Raw genomic sequence first — 18,400 nt, forward strand, 5'->3', positions numbered from 1 at the left:
GCATATAAGAAATAGAATTTATCATGACCAAGTAGGATTCATAAGAGGTATCCAAGGATGGTTCAACAACAACAAAGACAACGTAATTCACCATATTAACAAAGTAAATAACAAGAACCATACGATCTTAGTAATTGATGCAGAAGTGGTATTTGACAATATCAATACCCCTTCTTGAAAGAAACACTCAGCAAAACTGGAATAGAAGGGAATTTCCTCAGCATAGTAAAAAAAGTATATATGCAAAACCAAGAGCCAATATAATTCTCAGTAGAGAAAGACTAAACATATTTTCCTTGTGAACAGGGACCAAACAATGTCCACTGTCACCATTTCTTTTCATTATTGTATTGGAAGTGCTTGCTAGTGCAATACGACAAGAGAAGGAAATTAAAGGCATCCAGATCAGCAAAGAGATGACTAAACTATCAGTATTAAGCAGGTGATAAGATAGTGTACACAGAAAACCCCAAGAACTCAATGAAGAAACCATTAGAGCTAGTAGACTAATTTAGTAGAATGGCAGGATATATGATCAATAGCCAAAATTCAGTGTTATTCTTCTTCAGTAACAAAGAGAACTCAGAGAAGGAAACCAAGAAAGCAATATCATGTACAATATCCAACCATTTTACAATTCCACCAACAATGCAAAAGAGTTCCTATCTCACCACATCCTCTCTAATATTTATTGCTTGCTATCCTGTTAGGGACCTCTCTAAAGTACTGAAGAGCAACAGTGTCTCTCTGGAGACTAAGGTGCGTCTGATACAGGCCATGGTCTTTGCAATCACTTATTATGTGTCAAAGAGTTGGACAATGACTAAGGAGGATAGAAGGAGAATTGATGCCTTTGAGTTTTGGTGTTAGAGAAGAGTATTGAGGGTACCATGGACCCTCAAAGGAAAACAAACAGATTCACCCTGAATCCTTGGAAGCAAGGATTCTGAGGCTTCATCTGACATACTTTGGTCATGTTGCAAGGAGAGACCGGCCCTTGGAGAAGGACATCATGCTTGGGAGGGTGGAGGGACAGCACAGGAGGGGAAGGCCCTCCAGTAGGTGGATTGATTTGGTGACTGGGGTAATTGGGATGAGTGTGTCAGAGACAATGAGATTGGCACAGGACAGAGAAGAATTTAGGGCTGTTGTACATAGGGTCGCTATGAGGCTCAAGCGACTCGACAGCACACAACAACAACAACAACAACAACAACAACAACAACAACAACATCCTGTTAAACTTTGCCACTGCTACTGCAGTAAGGTGGTATTTCATTGTGCTTTTGATTTGCATCTCTCTTTGCCAATGATTTTTAGCATTTCTTCATTAGTTTATTGGCTATCTGAATATCTTCCTCTGTGAAAATTCTTTCCATGTATTTTTATTGTGTCTTTCATGCATGTTTTTTAGTTTTCTTTGCATAGGTCTTTTGTATCTCTAGTTAGGTTCACTCCCAATTATCTCAGTTTTTGGTTTTACTTCTAGGTTCTTTTTATTTTCTTTAAATACATTTTTTATTTTAATTGTGATTTCAACAAAAGTTTACTGAAAAGTTAGATTTTCATTCGTTCATTGTTGCACATTTTACTCCCTCTCCGTTCCCCACTGTGACACGGATGTGTCAAATGCGTTAATGGTTGGCTACCCAATGCGGACTGAGAGTGGGGTGGAGCTCCCCGATTAAACAAGCGTGGAAGGAGGAGTCCACTTCCATAATAGCTTGCCTCACGAAACCCTATGAACCTGGAGAGAGGATGAAAGGCACCAAGCGTCGAGGACGCTCCTTCATGGACTCGACGGCAGTTAACAACAACAACAACTCTCCATTCCCCTTCCCCAAGTTGATTTTTTAAAAAAATACTTTGCTTTTGAGAACAGATTCTTCAAATTACCCTCACCCCCCCCATAAAATTGTGCAACTCCATGGTTAATCTCCTTTCCCCTTACACTGATGCACTTTGAGTTGGTTTTTGTGTATGGTGTGAGGTGTGGATCTTGATTGAGTTTTCTACAGATAGTTTTTCCATTTTGCCAACACAATTTGCTAAAGAGGTTTTCATTTCCCCATGTAACTGATTTAATATCCTTGTAAAAAAAATCAGTTGACCACTGTGTGCATGAATCACTGTATGCAAACCAACAAAAATGTTCCCCCTCAAAAAAAAAAAAAGAAAAATTTAAAAAAAAATCAGTTGACCATAGATAGATGAAGAGGACAAAATCTTAAAATGTTTCAAGCAGAATATAGTACAAACCAGGGGTGGGGGATGGGGGATGGGGGTGGAATCTGTCAGCCTCAAGTTGAGTTTTTACTAGAAATATTTTTTAAATGAAATGAATATGGGGGAGGGGTGGGTGGGGAGAAAAGTGCAACAATGAATAAAAGAAATAAAAAAAGAAATTAATAATAGCTACACTTTTAATGAATCTTTCCCAGGAATAGTTAGATCAACTAAGCAAATTAGCAGACCAAACACCACTAACAATTTTCCAGGGTAAGGTTCTAAACAAAACCATGATTGAAAAAATACTATTACATGCTGTTGTTGTCAGGTGCTGTCTAAAATAGAGTACAACTCATAGCCACCATCTGAACCCAGTTCTATCCTGCATCATCCTTACTATCCTTGCCTCACATACTTGAGCCTATCATTGCAGCCACTGTATCAATCCGTCTCACTGAAGATCTTCCTCTCTTTTGCTGACTCTCCACCTCTCCAAGCATGACGTCCATTTTCAAGGAATAGCCCCTTTTAGAGACATGCTCAAAGTATAAGGGATGGAACTTTGTGATCTTGGCCTCTAAGGAGCACTCTGTTTGCACATTCTCCAAGATATTTGTTTGTTTTCTTGGCAGTCCATGGCATAAGTCTGTGCTCTACATAGTATGTCTTTATAGTTTCTTTGGATGAGTCCATCCATCCATCCATCCATCCATCCATCCATCCATCCTTCCATTACATCAAAAAGAGTAATTGCTGATCAGAATCCATAGTTTGCAGTTCCTCAATTCTCACTGACTCAGATCATGAGCTTACATTGAAAAATCCAAATAGTAATAATATATATGTTGTTCTTTATCTCTTTTCCTTCATATCCTTCCCTGGATGTAACATCTCCCTCAAATTTGTGACTTCAATCACCATGATAGGAAAATTAAGCAAGTATTTTGAGCTGGTAAAATTTTAGCTGGTACAATCCCTTAATTTAAACAGTGGCTCAATGCATAATACTTAAAAAAATTATGTTTTAAATCTCTGTCAAATAACACAGATTCTTTTTATAATGATTCCAAGGTAAGTAGCATAAGATAGTTTGTATTATGTTTCTGGTAATGAAGATAGGACAAAGAAAAAAAAAGTTTAAAAATAAGCATAGAAAATGTGTAAGAGACAAATAATTTCAATTTTTTTAAATCATAAATACAGTCATTGAAAGATTATTTGTATCAGGTAATATAGCAATCACAAGAAACTGCCACATGTATTTACAACAGCTTTTTTCATTTCCTCAGGAATAAGGATGTGAAATATGGGTGTGTAAAAAAAAAAAAAAGGACCCTCAAAAACCAAACAAAAGCCACTTACAGAAAATCCATATAGGCTTATCTCATTTTATTGTACTTTAAAGATATTGTGGGAGTTTTCTTTTTTCTTTTCCAAACTGAAGATTTGTGGTAACTTCACACTGAGTAAATATGTTGATGGAAATTCCTCAACTGTGAGTTCACTTTGTGTCTCTGTGCAATTATCACAATATTGCAAATTTCTTAATAATGCTATTGCGTAGTATATAGCTACTGTATATATAATTTTTATGTGACTGGAAAGCAAAAACAATTGTGAATTCATTTTATTGTGACTGAGGGGAAAGCATAAATCCCATTTGTGTATCTGGTGCCCACCTGAAGCCTGACTCAAACTCAACCTTGAAAAGAACCCATTAATTTCCAAGGCAGAAGCAGGCGATAAAAATTCTTAGCTTAGGAAGGGTACAACAAACACAGATGCACCAGGTAGAGTCTCTTCTGTCCTTGCAAAGTTTAAAATTAACTTGCCCTATGTAACTCAAAGCAAAATCAAACAAAGTGCGTTCGTAACCCAGAGAGGGTAAAGGTGGGCAAAGTAGCCAACCTACAAAAGCCAACCCACATGACTGATCCTCCAGCCCACCAACCACGCTCCCAGTCTCCCTGCCCCAGACAAAAGCACCTGGGAAGGCCTTAAAAACAACTGTGCACGAGGACTTGGGGCTCTCTCTCACCTGCCATCTTTCTACTGAGGGAGGAAGCCTCCGCATGTGGAAAACTATTCTTCACATAAAGTTCTCTTTGTTGCATACGTGAGTTTTTGTCTTTTCAGGTGGCGCTTCAAGAGCGTAACAGTGACATTAACTTCACTGTGATTTGGAACAAAACCTGCAATCGTCTCTGTGACTGAAGTCAAATAGGAACAGAAATAACAAAACTTCCCACTTTAGTTTTCAAGATCATATAAATAAAAGACAAAAGAAATACCTTCTCCCAAAGTGAGAGAAAGAAACTGAACCAGGAGCACTCACTTTACTAGGTATCTCCCCTAAGCTGTAGGGCTGTCTGATAAGCCTGAGGTGTCCAGACCATCCCACTAGGTCCTCAGTGGTTTCATCTTGTTTGGATCCACAATAAAAACTCTTGGTACCAGCAGTCAGGAGGTCATATAGTGAATCAGGAGATGTACAGCATTAATAAAGTCTGCTGGAAGCTTTCCAAAGCCTTGAAAACCAATTATGTCAGTTTAAAAACTAAGGTACTCCTGTTTCAAGCCACAGTCTTTCTAATTACCTGCTGTGCATCTGAGAACTATATAATGACAAAGATGAATCCATGCATTTGAGTTATGATGTTGGAGAAGAGTGGTCAATATCTCATGGACAGCTTAAAGAAGAAACAGGTATGTTTCAAAGAAAGTGCAACCAGAGCGCTCCTTTGGGTCAAGGATAGTGAAGTTTAGTCTCACATATTTTTAACATATTGTTAGGAGATTATTGAGAGAGGGACATCATGTTTGGGAAGGTACAGGTGAGCAAAGGAGTTCCTCTCCTTATCCTTATCCTCAACAAGATGAATCAATACAGTGTTTGTGGCAATGGGCTCAGATGTGTCAGGGATGATAAAAATAATGCAGGATAGGACAGGATTCAGATATGTTGTTTACAAGGTCATTGTGTGTCATACTTGATTCTACAACACTTAACAACAACAACTACAGATAGACTAACTGATAAATAAAATTTTTCTTTTTAAGTTCAAATGCTTCTTACTACAGAGATTCCTTGGTTGGTAACTGAGGGCTTTTGCTTTCTCTCCTTCTATTCCTTCTCTTTGAGGTATGAGATCACTGATTTCCTTTTATTAGAATGTGATTTTTTTGATGGAAGTCTATTCTGGCAAAATGAGTTCTAATAACATTCTTTAGTTATTTTCCTCTTTGTTCATCTTTCATTACAGGGATGCTGGAGGTGCAGGAGAAAAATACTCTTGGGTTACTTAGTAAGAAACAGAGCATGATGGGAAGTGCACAGCTAATGGATTTATTATTTATGTGATCATTGCTCATTTTTCATAATCTCATTTGTGAAGGGATGATAGCGTTAGTCTATTTGGAAAAAAGGTTGTCTTAGTTATGTATCTATATCTATCTGCTATAACAGAAATACTACAAGTGGGTGGCTTTAAAAACCAGAATTCTCTCCCCTCCATCCTCCAATGTATGAGGCTGTAAGTATGAATTCTGGATGCTAGCTCTCAGGAAGACTTTCTTTCCAGATCTTGGAGGAAGATTATTGCTTATTTTTCAGATTTTGTTCCTTGTCCTCTCAGTAATTGTCATGTGGCTTAGCATCTCTGTTCTTCCATCTCTGCTTCTTTGTGCCTGTTTAGGTTGGTTTATATCTCAAAGGTGATTGGATTAAAATATACCCTAAACTGATATACCTTCTTTAACATAATAAAGAAAACTCTATTTCTAAAGTATTTCCACAACACATCATGTTGTGAAGACACAACTCAATCCACAACAGTTATGACGATATTCTATGGGAAGCCAATACTAAATATTTGTAATAAACCGAATGCTGTTTCAGGATGTGGGGGAAATGGAGTTCACCCTGAGGCACACTAAGGCAATCCTTAAAGGTTTACCACATTCTTGCATTTGCTGACCTCCTAAGTCAAGGGGAAGGTTTTCAATAGAAAGAGCTTGGCTTCATTTGCAATGAGTTATCTTTGTGATTTACTTCTTGATAATTTTAAACAAAATACAGGTCGGCCCCTTCAGTCAGGAACTGCTGGCCCCATGTCTTTTCTCTCTATTGTATCTTATTCCTGGCTATCTGTCTCATTACTAATAATTATAAAAATACTTTAACCTCGGTCTGCAACAATATTCTTCTATCTATCACTCTTTGCCACAGTATTAGGGTGGTTAGAAAAAGAACTCAGAAATCAACAAATGTTGGCTATTATATAGGCAAGTCAGATTTTAAAGTTGTGGACATACATTCATAATGTAAGTATGGAAGAACAATGATGCTGACTTTCTGGTCCAGTATTCATATTCTTTAACCTCTCATTAGCATCCTCTTCCAACAAACTTGGAGAGGAGCCAAATTGGCTGGACTGAGAACTTTGTAACACTGGCCTTCAGCCATGAGACTCAAGGCTGAGGTGCCTGTGAGCACATTTCAGAAGCTGTCCTGACTGTATTCTATGATAAATCTGGATTATAACCTTTTTTTTTTCCAGTCAGGAAATAGGAGACTCATTGCATAGGGAAAATCTACAGTTAGAGACGGCTCCAAATTATTGAGGAGTAATGATGTCAGTTAGAGAGCTAAGGTATATCTGATTCAGGCCATAGTCTTTCCAGTCACTTCCTACACATCTGAGACCTGGACAACAAATAAGAATGAAAGAGAATTGACACTTTTGAGCTGTGGTGTTGGAGAAGACCACTGAACATCCTCTGGAGAGCCAAAAGAACAAACAGATATGTCTTAGAAAGGGTGCAGCTGAAGAGTGCTCTTTAGAGGCAAGAATGATGAGGCTTCACCTCACATACTTTTTGGGCATGTTGCAAGGAGGGGCTATTCCTTGGAGAAGGACATGATGCTGGGATAGGTGGAGCATTGGTGAAGGAGAGGAAAACCTCAACCAGGTTGATTGATACAGCGACTGCTCTAATGGGCTCTTGTGTGTCAGGAAGTGTGAAGATGGCACAGAGGCACAGAATAGAACAGGGTTCAGATCTTTTGTTCATTGGGTCGCTATGAGTCATACTTGCCATGACAGCTCCTAACACCACCACCACCACCACCACCACCACCAACAACAACAACAACAACAACATAACCTCTTAATATTTTCAGTATGATTCTGAGTAGTTTGTGAGCTATCATATTGAGTTTTGGACCCAGTAAAGCAGTAAGATTGGTGTTGAGATGAGTAGAACGAGGTACTGGGGAATGTACCTAACCTTGTAGGAAATGGACTTATGTTTTTGATGCTTTTGACAGAAACAGTTCCCCTTTGTGAAGTTGTTAGGAGCCAGATAAGGCCATCCTCACATGGTCCTTGCTCTTATTACAGTTAGTGTCAGCCATGGGATTTGATGCAATGGCTCCAGACTCATGGAAGTGTGGGATTTTGGCTTGGGAAGTAGAGCTAAAATGACTATTTCACTGCTTCCAAAATGGTGGGGAAAGTGAAACTGCTTTTGAACTTATGCTATATGCACATGAATGAGATAAATTTAAGGTAGACAATGAAGTTGAAATAGTTAATTCCTTATAAGTTTATGTGCTAAGGCTTTTGTTGATCTAACTTAGGAACATTGATGCTTGGGTTGTTTTTTTGTTTTTATTTTTTGTTTTTTTTTAATATATAGTAATGTTAAGACTGGAATCCCGGTGGGGAAGTTGTCTGGAGCAACCTGATTCTACAGAGGTTTGATTTCTGGTTCTGGTGAGACTAAGGATGCAATGTTTACTAGCCATTGGGTGTGAGTTGATTTTATTCAGCCTCCTATTTAAAAAGGCATTTCGTCACCAGTCAGAGCTAAAGGTGGGTTATTTTAATCTGTGACCCTCAGGCCTGGTTTTAATTGTTTTTGGTCAAACATTCTTCTGTATAGCACTGGTCTGTCCATTTGCTGTACAGAGTTAACTTGTGGCTGCTGTAGTGACATTGATGTGTCAAAAATTATAATGGTTACCCCTGGTGGACAGTATTTGGTGGAGCTCCCCTATTAAAACAAGCTTGGAAGCAAGAGTGGCATCCACTTCCGAAATAGCTTGCCTCAGGAAACTCTATGAACTTCTAGAAATGATGAACGTTATACAAGTGTTCAGGTCTTTTGTTCATAGGGTCACTATGAGTCATCTATGACAAAAACAATGTTAAGATATATTGAATAAATAATTAAGATTTTTGTTGATTTAATATAAATGATTGCTAGATATTGTGAATCATGAAAACATATCAATCTATCTGTAGGCTGATTTGATATAATAAAAGGGGAAGATTTGTACTGGAGAAATGCTTGTTTTTGTTTTTGTTTTTAAATTTTATTGGGAAAAACATAATGGAGGTACAAGGACGTGAGGGTTGGGAGCAGAAGGGTGAGGATGGGCAGGGATGTAGTTGTAGAGCTGCACAATTAGTTGGTGGGGGGAGCAGGTGAAGAAAATGAAAAGGATCCAGTGGGGACCAGATGCTACAGGGGAATGATAAGCATTTTCCAATGGTAATTAAACCAACTATCTTATTGATTTGGGAATTGGATGCAGATTCTCTGGCTTCTTTATGCTGAACAGGGGCATTGATGTGAAGGGGGAAAGGGAGGACACTTTATCACCTTACTGGTGGCCTTGGGTTAAAGCTGCTTGCCTTCTTGTTCTCTTTGCTCCCCTCTGGACTGCAAAGTGTCTTCCCAGGGGGTCCAGTAGGGATGGCTGATTGAACCCAGAGGCTCCATCCTCCTTTGCTTCCTTAGCTGGAAGTTGTATTTCCTTTTTGTCACTGTCACTGGGTTCAGGGTCAGGTCTGGAGTAAAACTCAGTGTTAAGGTTACCTATAGGAAAGGGAGCAAACCTAGAGAGAACAAACTTGTAAGTTAAAAATAGAAGGGCTTTGGGAGTGTTGTTTTCAGGTTTACTGGGGGAGAGGGTGGTGAAAAGTAGCCTAGATAAAATTCTCTGGATACCCTAGACACTCCTCCCCCCCCATCCAAGGGTCAGATGGCACAATCTGGGGACTGAGGAGCTCACCCTGAGGGCCGTGACAGCCCACCCCAAGCTGAGGGCCAAAGACAGCCTGCCCTGGGCAGAGGGCCGGATGGCTTGCCCCGGGCCAGGAGCCAAAGACAGCCTATCCCGTGCAGGGCAAGACCCCCTAGGGGCTGACTGGTACACTCCCCTTCCAATTGCCCCCACCCCAATGTGGTCCCCTCGCCTGATCAAGGACTATGTGGCCAAGGACAGTGTCTTCAATTCCAGCACCGCCACTTTTACCCCCCCCCCCATAAGTGGTCATACTATAATTTGAAGTAGGTGTTACTGCTCTCCCCCTTTATAATTGGCAAAGGAAACCTGAGAGTTGTGAACAGATTCACCCCCAGGTCTAAACAGCTTTTGGCAGAAGCATTCAACAGATCAAAATATGTGGTGCATTTAGGATGTCTGTCCTTTTTGACATGCTGCCACTGTTAAGTGTCATCAAGTAGACAACTCATAGTGACCTTCAGCAATCCATTGTATGGGTGATCATCTTCTCTGGCCTGTCCAAGGAAACTCAAACCTGAAGGTGGCAGGGCGTGCATCCCATATCCCACGTGGGCGTGTGCAGGTCCCATCTCCTGCTTCCCCCGCTGTCACCATCTTGGCTCCAAGAATTCTTCCCAGAACAAGTCCATTTTGTGGCAGTGTGGCGGCTCTGCTGCACCAGTCTTGGGGAGGTCTGGTGCCTACCATCCATCCTGGGCAAGGGAATCCATAGGTTCCAGCTGTGGGAGCCTCATGGAGCTGCGGTGGTGGTGTGGTGTGGGCTCTGTGGGAGGGGGTTGGGTGCTGTGAGACTCACCCATTCCTCCTTGGGAATTCTTGAATTCCTGTTGTTGAGCCTCAATCTTCACTGTTTAACTGTTCAATTATCAATAAACAGAGGTCTGTAGAAGGCCATAGTGGCCCTGCTCCAAGTAGTCAGCTGCTCCTGCAGCTCACCACGTTGTCTCTGCCTCTGCCGCCATCTTGGATCTCGAGAAATGTTTGTTGAAAGCAGTAGACCTTGAGGGCATGAGGGTTAGCCTAGGGTAGGATTATTAAGCCCCACCCAATACTCTGAGGAGATCGTATCAGAATGGATTTATGAACCTTCCTTGGATCTTTGAAGAAATGTGCATTTGGAAGAAAGAGAAGGAGGTAAGGAGGGAGGGAGAGAGAGAAAAAAAAGGAGGGGTGAAGGGAGAGAGGAAGAAAGAAACAGAGAGACTTTGACCTTTTAAGACTGGAAAAAGCAGTTTGGCTTCTGAGGCAGGGTAGGGTTGGTACCCATTAAAAACGTTTTCCAGGACTTGAAGTTAAAAAAAGCCGACGAGTATATCCACTTGTGGTGACCACCTGAATCCACTGGAGTGAAATTAAGAGACATGCAGCAATGAAGAAATAGGCTGAGTTGAACATGTTTCATCAGTACTGTTGACCTAGCATGCACAGACATATGGATAAGTACAAAAGGGTTGCTGGCTTTGAGAAGCAGGGAATCATGAGTACCCTTTCTCTTATTGACCTGGTCCCATGTTGGAGTGAAGGCTAAGTAAAGGGACTAGTTGGTCTGGAACAGAGGAAGAAGTGTGGACTACTGAGATCATTTGACCCTAGCCATGGCTGGCTGTGGATGAACCAGAACCCAAGAAGATGTTCCATGCTGTGAACTAGTGTTGATTGTTGCAGTCTGATGGTTTACTCTTGACTGTACTTTGCTTATGGATGCAGATGCTAAATATTCTAACTGGAACAGAAGATTCTTCAGGGAAAAGAAAATTTTTGTTTCTTTAGAGTACAGGTTTGACAAGAATGGGCAAATCAGAAATTGACTGTCTAAAATGGGGGAGATTAAAGCATGAAGAATGAAGTTTCTGGCTTACAAATGTTCACAAACATAGCTACTTTATATTGTAAGGGGAAAGTTAATGACTAGAAAGGCCAGAAGGTGTGGTCTGTGGAGCTTATATTTCAAAATGGCTTTCCTAGCAACTATGCAGATGACACAACCCTGGTTGCTGAAACTGAGGAGGACCTGAAGTGCTTGCTGCAGAGGGTCAAGGACTGCAGCCTTCAATATGGATTGAGGCTCAACATCAAGAAGACAAAGATTCTCACCACTGGGCCAATTGGCAGCATCATGATGGATGGTGAAGAGACTGAAATTATTCACAGCTTTAGTTTGCTTGGCTCCACAGACAACACTCTTGGCACCAGCAGCCAAGAAATTAAAAGATGTATTGTGATGGGAAAGTCTGCTGTTAGGGACCACTCCAAAGTATTGAAGAGCAATGTTGTCACTCTGGAGACTAAAGTGTGCAGATACAGGCCACAGTCTTCACAATCACTTGCTATGCATCAGAGAGCTGGACAATGACCAGGGAGCATAGAAGGTGAATTGATGCCTTTGAGCTGTGGTGCTGGAGAAGAGTATTGAATATACCATGGACTGCTAAGAAAATGAGCAGGTTCATGCTGGAGAGGGTTAAACCGGGCTGCTCCTCGGAGGCAAGGATTCTGAGGCTTTGTCTGACATACTTTGGGCATGTTGCAAGGAGGGACCAGTCCTTGGAGAAGGACTTCATGCTTGGAAGAGTGGAGGGACAGTGCAAGAGGGGAAGACCCTTTATGAGATGGATTGATTCAGTGATTAGGGTAATCGGGGTGGGTGTGTTGGAGACAGTGAGATTGGCACAGGACAGAGCAGGGTTTAGGGCTATTGTACATATGGTCGCTATGAGTCCCAGGTGACTTGACGGCACACAACAACAACAGCAACAACAGTATGATCCTGTGTGGTTTATGAGCTATTACATCAAATTTTGGACCCAGTAAAGCAATAATATTGTGATGAAAGGCACAGAAGCATGGGGGACATAAAATCTCTTGGGAATTGGTTTTGTGTTCTTGATTCTATTGACAGGAACAGTTCCTCTTTGTAAAGTTGGTAAAGGTCAGATATGGCTGTCCCCACATGGCTTTTGTCTTTTTTACAAATACTCCTGATCTTTACTGCCGGCAGCAGTGTATTGTTGACTGTGGATCTAAATAATATGAAGTCTTTGACAGTTTGAATCTTTTCTCTATCTATCATGATGATGACTATTGGTCTAGTGGTGAGAAATTTTGTTTTTTTCATGTTGAGATGTAATCTATATTGAAGGAAGAAATCTTTGCTCTTCTGTAGCAAATGTTTCAAGTCCTCCTCACTTTCAGCAAGCAAGGTGATATCTTCTGAATAATGAAGGATATTAATGAGTCCTTCTCCAATCCTGCTAACAGATTCTTCTTCATAGAGTCCAAATAATTGGTTCAGATTAAGTTAGTTTATGTTAGGTTAAGTTAGGTAAAGTTGTGATAACAAATAAGATTCAGAGCTGAATTAATAAAAATTATTTCTCATTTATACAGACACTATTGGAGGTTTAGGTTCTCTAAGGCAGTTGCTCTTCATAGTAACTCACCTGATAAGGTTGCTTTCACAGTGTGGTTTCTTAATTTTAACACAATGTCCCTTTAAATGCCTTTGCAGAGGGCGAGGAGGCGAGTCATCCATTAGTACTTAAATGCTTTGAAAAGGAACTAGTCATATAGCCCCAGAAAATGAGGAAGTACAATGATTAAAACGTGGAGGATGCTGATAAAACTGTGCTATCTTCCACATCTACTGACGTTTTTTTCATTTCTGATCTTGCTTTCAAAGAGAGAAGGCATTCTTTTTCTGATTGGTCAGATTTCATAGTACTACAGGATATGTTAAGTAGGACTGAGAGTCACAATGACTTAAAAAAAAGTATTACACAATTAAAACTTATTAGCCAAAGATTTTATATAAGAATGCTGATCAAAAGGGGGAAAATGTAGAATGTCATTTCACATCCTTATAGACTCTCGACTTTCTGGAGTTATGGAAGTTGGATGAATTTCTAAAATTTTTGCCCAGAAATCTTTAAACTTTAAACTAAAAATATCCCCTGGTATCTTCCTAAAAAAAAATAATAGCTTACGTTAACTGGTTTTTTATATATTTATTTTTCAAAAAAATCTGCCTTCAGCACTACATTATTTTAAGAACTACCTATATAAGATCAAACTGACATTAGCAGCTTGAAAGATTAGATAAAAATCTTAGGATCAGTGGGTTAGTGTTAATGGGGGGAGGAACTATTCAGAAAAAGTGAATAAAGAATAGTTGTGTAATTCAAAGAATGTAATGGATGTCACAGAATTGTATATAGAAACTATTGAATTAGTGTATATTTTGCTGTGTGCATTTTCAATAACAACAACAATAAGCATTTTTTAAATAAGTTACACAATAGTAACAAAGATTCTCACCACTAGGCCAATTAGCAGCATCATGAGGGATGGTGAAGAGACTGAGATTGTTAACAGCTTTAGTTTGCTTGGTTCTACAATTAACACTCTTGGTATCAGCAGCTGGGAAATCAACAGATGAATTGCATTGGGAAAGTCTGCTATCAGGGAAATGTCAGAGTACTGAACAGCAGTGATGTCCTTCTGGAGACTAAGATGTGTCTGATCCAGGCCATGGTCTTTGCAACTGTGTGCTATGCATCAGAAAGCTGGACAATGAATAATGATGGTAGAAGAAGAATTGATGCCTTTGAGCTGTGGTGCTGGAGAAAAGTATTGAACATATCATGGACTGCTAAGAGAACAAACAGGTTCATCCTGCAAAGGGTAAAACCAGGCTGCTTCTTGGAGGCAAGAGTTCTGAATCTTTGTGTGACATACTTTGGGCATGTTGCAAGGAGGAACCAGTCCGTGGATAGGGACATTATGCTTGGGAGGGTGGAGGGACAGAGCAGGAGGGGAAGACCCTTGATGAGATGGATTGATTCAGTGACTGGAGTAATGGGGGTAATTGAGTTGGAGAGAGCTGGCTCAGGATAGAGCAGGGTTTAGAGCTGTTGTACATTGGGTTGCTATGAGTTGTAAGTGATTTGATGGTATATAACAACAACAATGGCAACACAATAGTACTGCATCTCCCTTTTCTGAATCCAGTTTTTGTTATCTTGTCCATAACCCTTTGTGATGCAGTCATTTAGTCTTCCCTCCTCTATTTGGAAATTCCTACGTCTTCAGTATTTACATCTAGCTGGTGGTAAAAGAGCTAGGAGATAAAGGACCAGTCTCTTCCCTTGCAATTTACAGCCTCAAAAAACCCAAAGAAGGGTCAGTTATGAGTTTACTAAAATTGGGTGGTGATGAGTGAATGAGTGAGTGATGGTAAAAATAGAGGGAACTTGTTTTTGAAAAGCATACCATAGAGATGACTGGAAGACTTCCATAGAATAAAGACAGCCATGGAGTCACAGCTCTCTACTTCAGCAGCTGGCCAACCACTTCCCAATGCTTCCAAGGGAGTGCCTTCTGGCAAAGCTACCTTTAATTACAAGCATTTACCTAGATCAAAGGTGCCAAGACCAATGAAGAAGAGAGTCCAAAGGAAATCCAAGAAAAAAAAAAAACAACCCCTCCACCCATCTCAGTAAGACAAATACGTGCAAAGGTGCTCCATGGCCATTACCACAAGTTTAACAAGAAGGTGACGGTGGACCAGGCCAGCCAAGGACCAAGAGAAGATGAGCACAACTGCCTCTATTAGTTCTGACAACACCCAGTGAGCAAATAGAGCAGAGCCGTTGGCCCTAACTTTTAGGCCTTTGCTTGGTGAGGGGCCACCCACTAATGCTGACCCTAGGGTCCACAAGTGGGAAGGTTTCAAATAAATAACACATTGTGGAAAACAAACAAACAAATAAAAAAATATACCGTACATACTTCTATTTTAGATATTAGGAATTTGACCAGGGGCTCTTGTGGCTTAGTGGTAAGGAACTGCTCTGTAATCCCAAGGGAACATGGTTCAAAGCCACTAGCTGCTCCATGGGAGCAGGATGGGAAGTCTCCCCTCATGTGATTTACTGTCTCTGAAAATCGGCTGGCGAGTCAGCTATGAATCAGTTCTGTCTCAATGGTACACAATAACAGCAACAACAACAATGTAAGCCTTTGATTCCCAATTTGCTGTTACAGCTTTTGTGTAGGACTTTCCTGAGAAGGTGTTGTATTTGGTAAGGCATATTTCACCTATCCCTGGATTTCTGAAGACTCATCTTCACATTATATAGACGACACAACTTTGCTTGTTGAAAGTGAAGAAGATTTAAAGCACTTGCTGCAGAAGATCAAAGACTATAGCCTTTAATATGGATTGTATTTCAAATCAAGAAATCAAAATTCTCATCACTAGACCAATAGGCAAAATCATGATATATGGAAAAAAAGATTGAAATTGTCAATGACTTAATAGGAAGATTAATTTGAGTCCAAAATCAACACCCATGACAACAACAGTAGTTAAGAAATCAAGAGATGTGTTACATCAGGCAAATCTGCTCTTAAGACACCTTCTAAAATGTTAAAGAATATTGAGTAAAGACTAAAGTGCACCTGCTCAAAAACATGCTATCTTCAGTTGTTTCTTCTGCATCTGAAAGTTGGACAAGTAAGGATGACAGAAGAAGAAACAATGCCTTTGAATTGTGCTATTGGAGAAGAATACTGAATGAGCCATGGATTATCAAAAGAACAAATAAACCATGTCTTGTTAGATGTGCAACCAGGGTGCATCTTAGAGGCAAAGTTGATGAAACTTTGTCTAACATACTTTGAACATGTTTTTGGGGATGGGGCAGTCATCATGATATCATGCTGGGAATGGTGAGGGATCATAGAAAGAGAAGAACTTCACAGTGACTATAACAATGAGGTCAAGCATTTGAGAGATTTTGAGGATGTTGCAGGATTGGACATGGTTCAGAATTGCTGTTCATAGCATCATTATGAATCGTAGTTGACTTGATTGCATCTAACAACAACAACATGCCACCATAACTCCACTTTTTATATCCATCAAAGCATGTATTCCTTTAGAGAACAGAATTTTTAAAAAATAATTACCTGTATTCATCTATTCAATGAAATACTGTTAATATTTTCACATATTGTAGATAATTAGTATTCTAAAAGTGATTCAGACAAACTTTTTGTTTCAAAAGTTGTCCACATGTATTCTGAATTATAAAATTCTCTCTTTATTAGGCTTTTCTGGTTCTCCTTAAGAAATAAAGCAGTCCCAGTCATTTTAAGATGCCATTCTGGGAGTGTGGCTTTTTGCTGCTTGCGGATGCTGGTCTGGATAAGCAAGTAAAGGGAAGTTTTTTGGGTTGTACTTTTTGGGGATTGTGTTTGAGGTGTATTATTGCCCTTTTTGCTGCCCCCCACCCCCAAGAGCAGAAGTCCTTGAGCCACTTTGCCTAGGTGGAAGTTTGCTCAAACCCCATAGGGCCCTAGGGCCAAATTTAATTTTTGAATGAATATTCTTTGAATGACACAGTAATCTTTTGTCTATTTGCTGAAATGAACAAGTTGGCGTTGCTGTGACACTGCACACTATAGTTCTATAGTCTTGTCAAATACTGTAATGGTTACTCATTATGTACAGTGATTGAATGAGCTTCCAGGTTGAGGTATGCTAGGAAACAAGAGTGGCATTGACTTCCTAAAACTAGATGCCTCTGGAAACTCTACAAAATGATGGTAGTTATAGAACAGAGTTCTGTACAGAAATGATGTCGGTCATAGAACAGAGTTTAGGTCTTTTGTGAAAAACTTATTCTCAGTCATATTTGACTTGATGACACTTAACCATTGCTAAATGAAACTAGTGCTGTTATATCAGGAGGAAAACTCTTCCACTTTGTACATCACTCTTTGTCAATGTGCAGTATGAAGTAACTTTGGTTGCTGTGATGCTGAACCTTGTGCCACTGAGGTATCAAATACCACAATGGCTTCCCAATGTGGACAGAGTTTGGTGGAGCTCCAGTTGTAAAACAGGTTTGGAAGCAGGCAGGAGTGGCATCCACTTCCTAAACCACATGCCTCTAGAAAATCTATGAACTTGGTGAAATGATGACAGTTATGGAAAGGCATTAGGTCTTTTGTTCAAAGAATTGCTATGAGTTGTGCTCGTCTTGACGGCAATCAACAACAATAACAACAACAACATATAATAAATTAAAAGATTGAAGTTGTCCAGGACTTCTTACTTGGATACACAATCAGCACATAATGGTCACAGCAGTCAAGAAATCAAATGGCATACCGCATTGGAAAAATTTGCTGCCAATGACTCTAAAGTGCTTCTGAAGAGCAGAGATGTCAATTTAAAGACTAAGATGCATCTGCCCAAGTAATGACATTTTCAGTTCCTATGATGTGAAAGATTGGGCAATAAGTAAAGAAAACCAAAGACAAAATGATATTTTGAGTTGTGGTTTTTAGAAAGAATGCAGAATGTACTATGAACTACAAAAAGAACAAATGAATGTATCTTGGAAAAATGAAGCCAGAGTGCTCTTTAGAAGTAGGATAATGAGACATTGTCTACATAATTTAGGTATGTTATCAGGATGGGACAGTCCCTAGAGAAGGATATAATTTTTTGAAAATAGAGTGTCAGTAAAAGAAAGGGAGACTCTCAGTAAGATGGATTGCCACAGTGACTGAAGCAAGGGACTTACACACTACAGATTGTGAAGATGCTGCAAGATAGGGTAGAGTTTTGTTCTGTTGTATATTCAGCACCTAACAATAACAACAAATTTAGGGAAATATTTGTGGTCTACAGACATCGCCACAATTAAAATGTTAAAGTTCTGCATGGTTGGGATGTGGTACCTCTAATCACATTTCGACTACATCTATTTTCATCCTTTTGGATTGTCTGCAATGTACACTTTTCTCAAGATTTGACTCAGTTATCTTCATCATGAACTCTTTCTAGACTAAGAAGTTACTCTTCTTCTTGTATTCAAACATTACAGAGTAAATGTCATTCTTCCCAACATTTCAGTGATTCCCCCCTCTAATTAATCTTGATTTAGTATTAACTAACTCACCCAGGGGATAAATTTTTTTTTTTTATTCATTGTTGCACCCTTCTCCCCGCACAAACCCCTCCCCCCTCACCCCCCCCCCACCCCCAGTTCGCTCTTCTCCTTG

The sequence above is a fragment of the Elephantulus edwardii genome, unplaced genomic scaffold (genome assembly GCF_000299155.1).
Source record: "Elephantulus edwardii isolate Elephantulus edwardi_28Jun2011 unplaced genomic scaffold, EleEdw1.0 scaffold00017, whole genome shotgun sequence".
Lineage (NCBI taxonomy): Eukaryota > Metazoa > Chordata > Mammalia > Macroscelidea > Macroscelididae > Elephantulus > Elephantulus edwardii.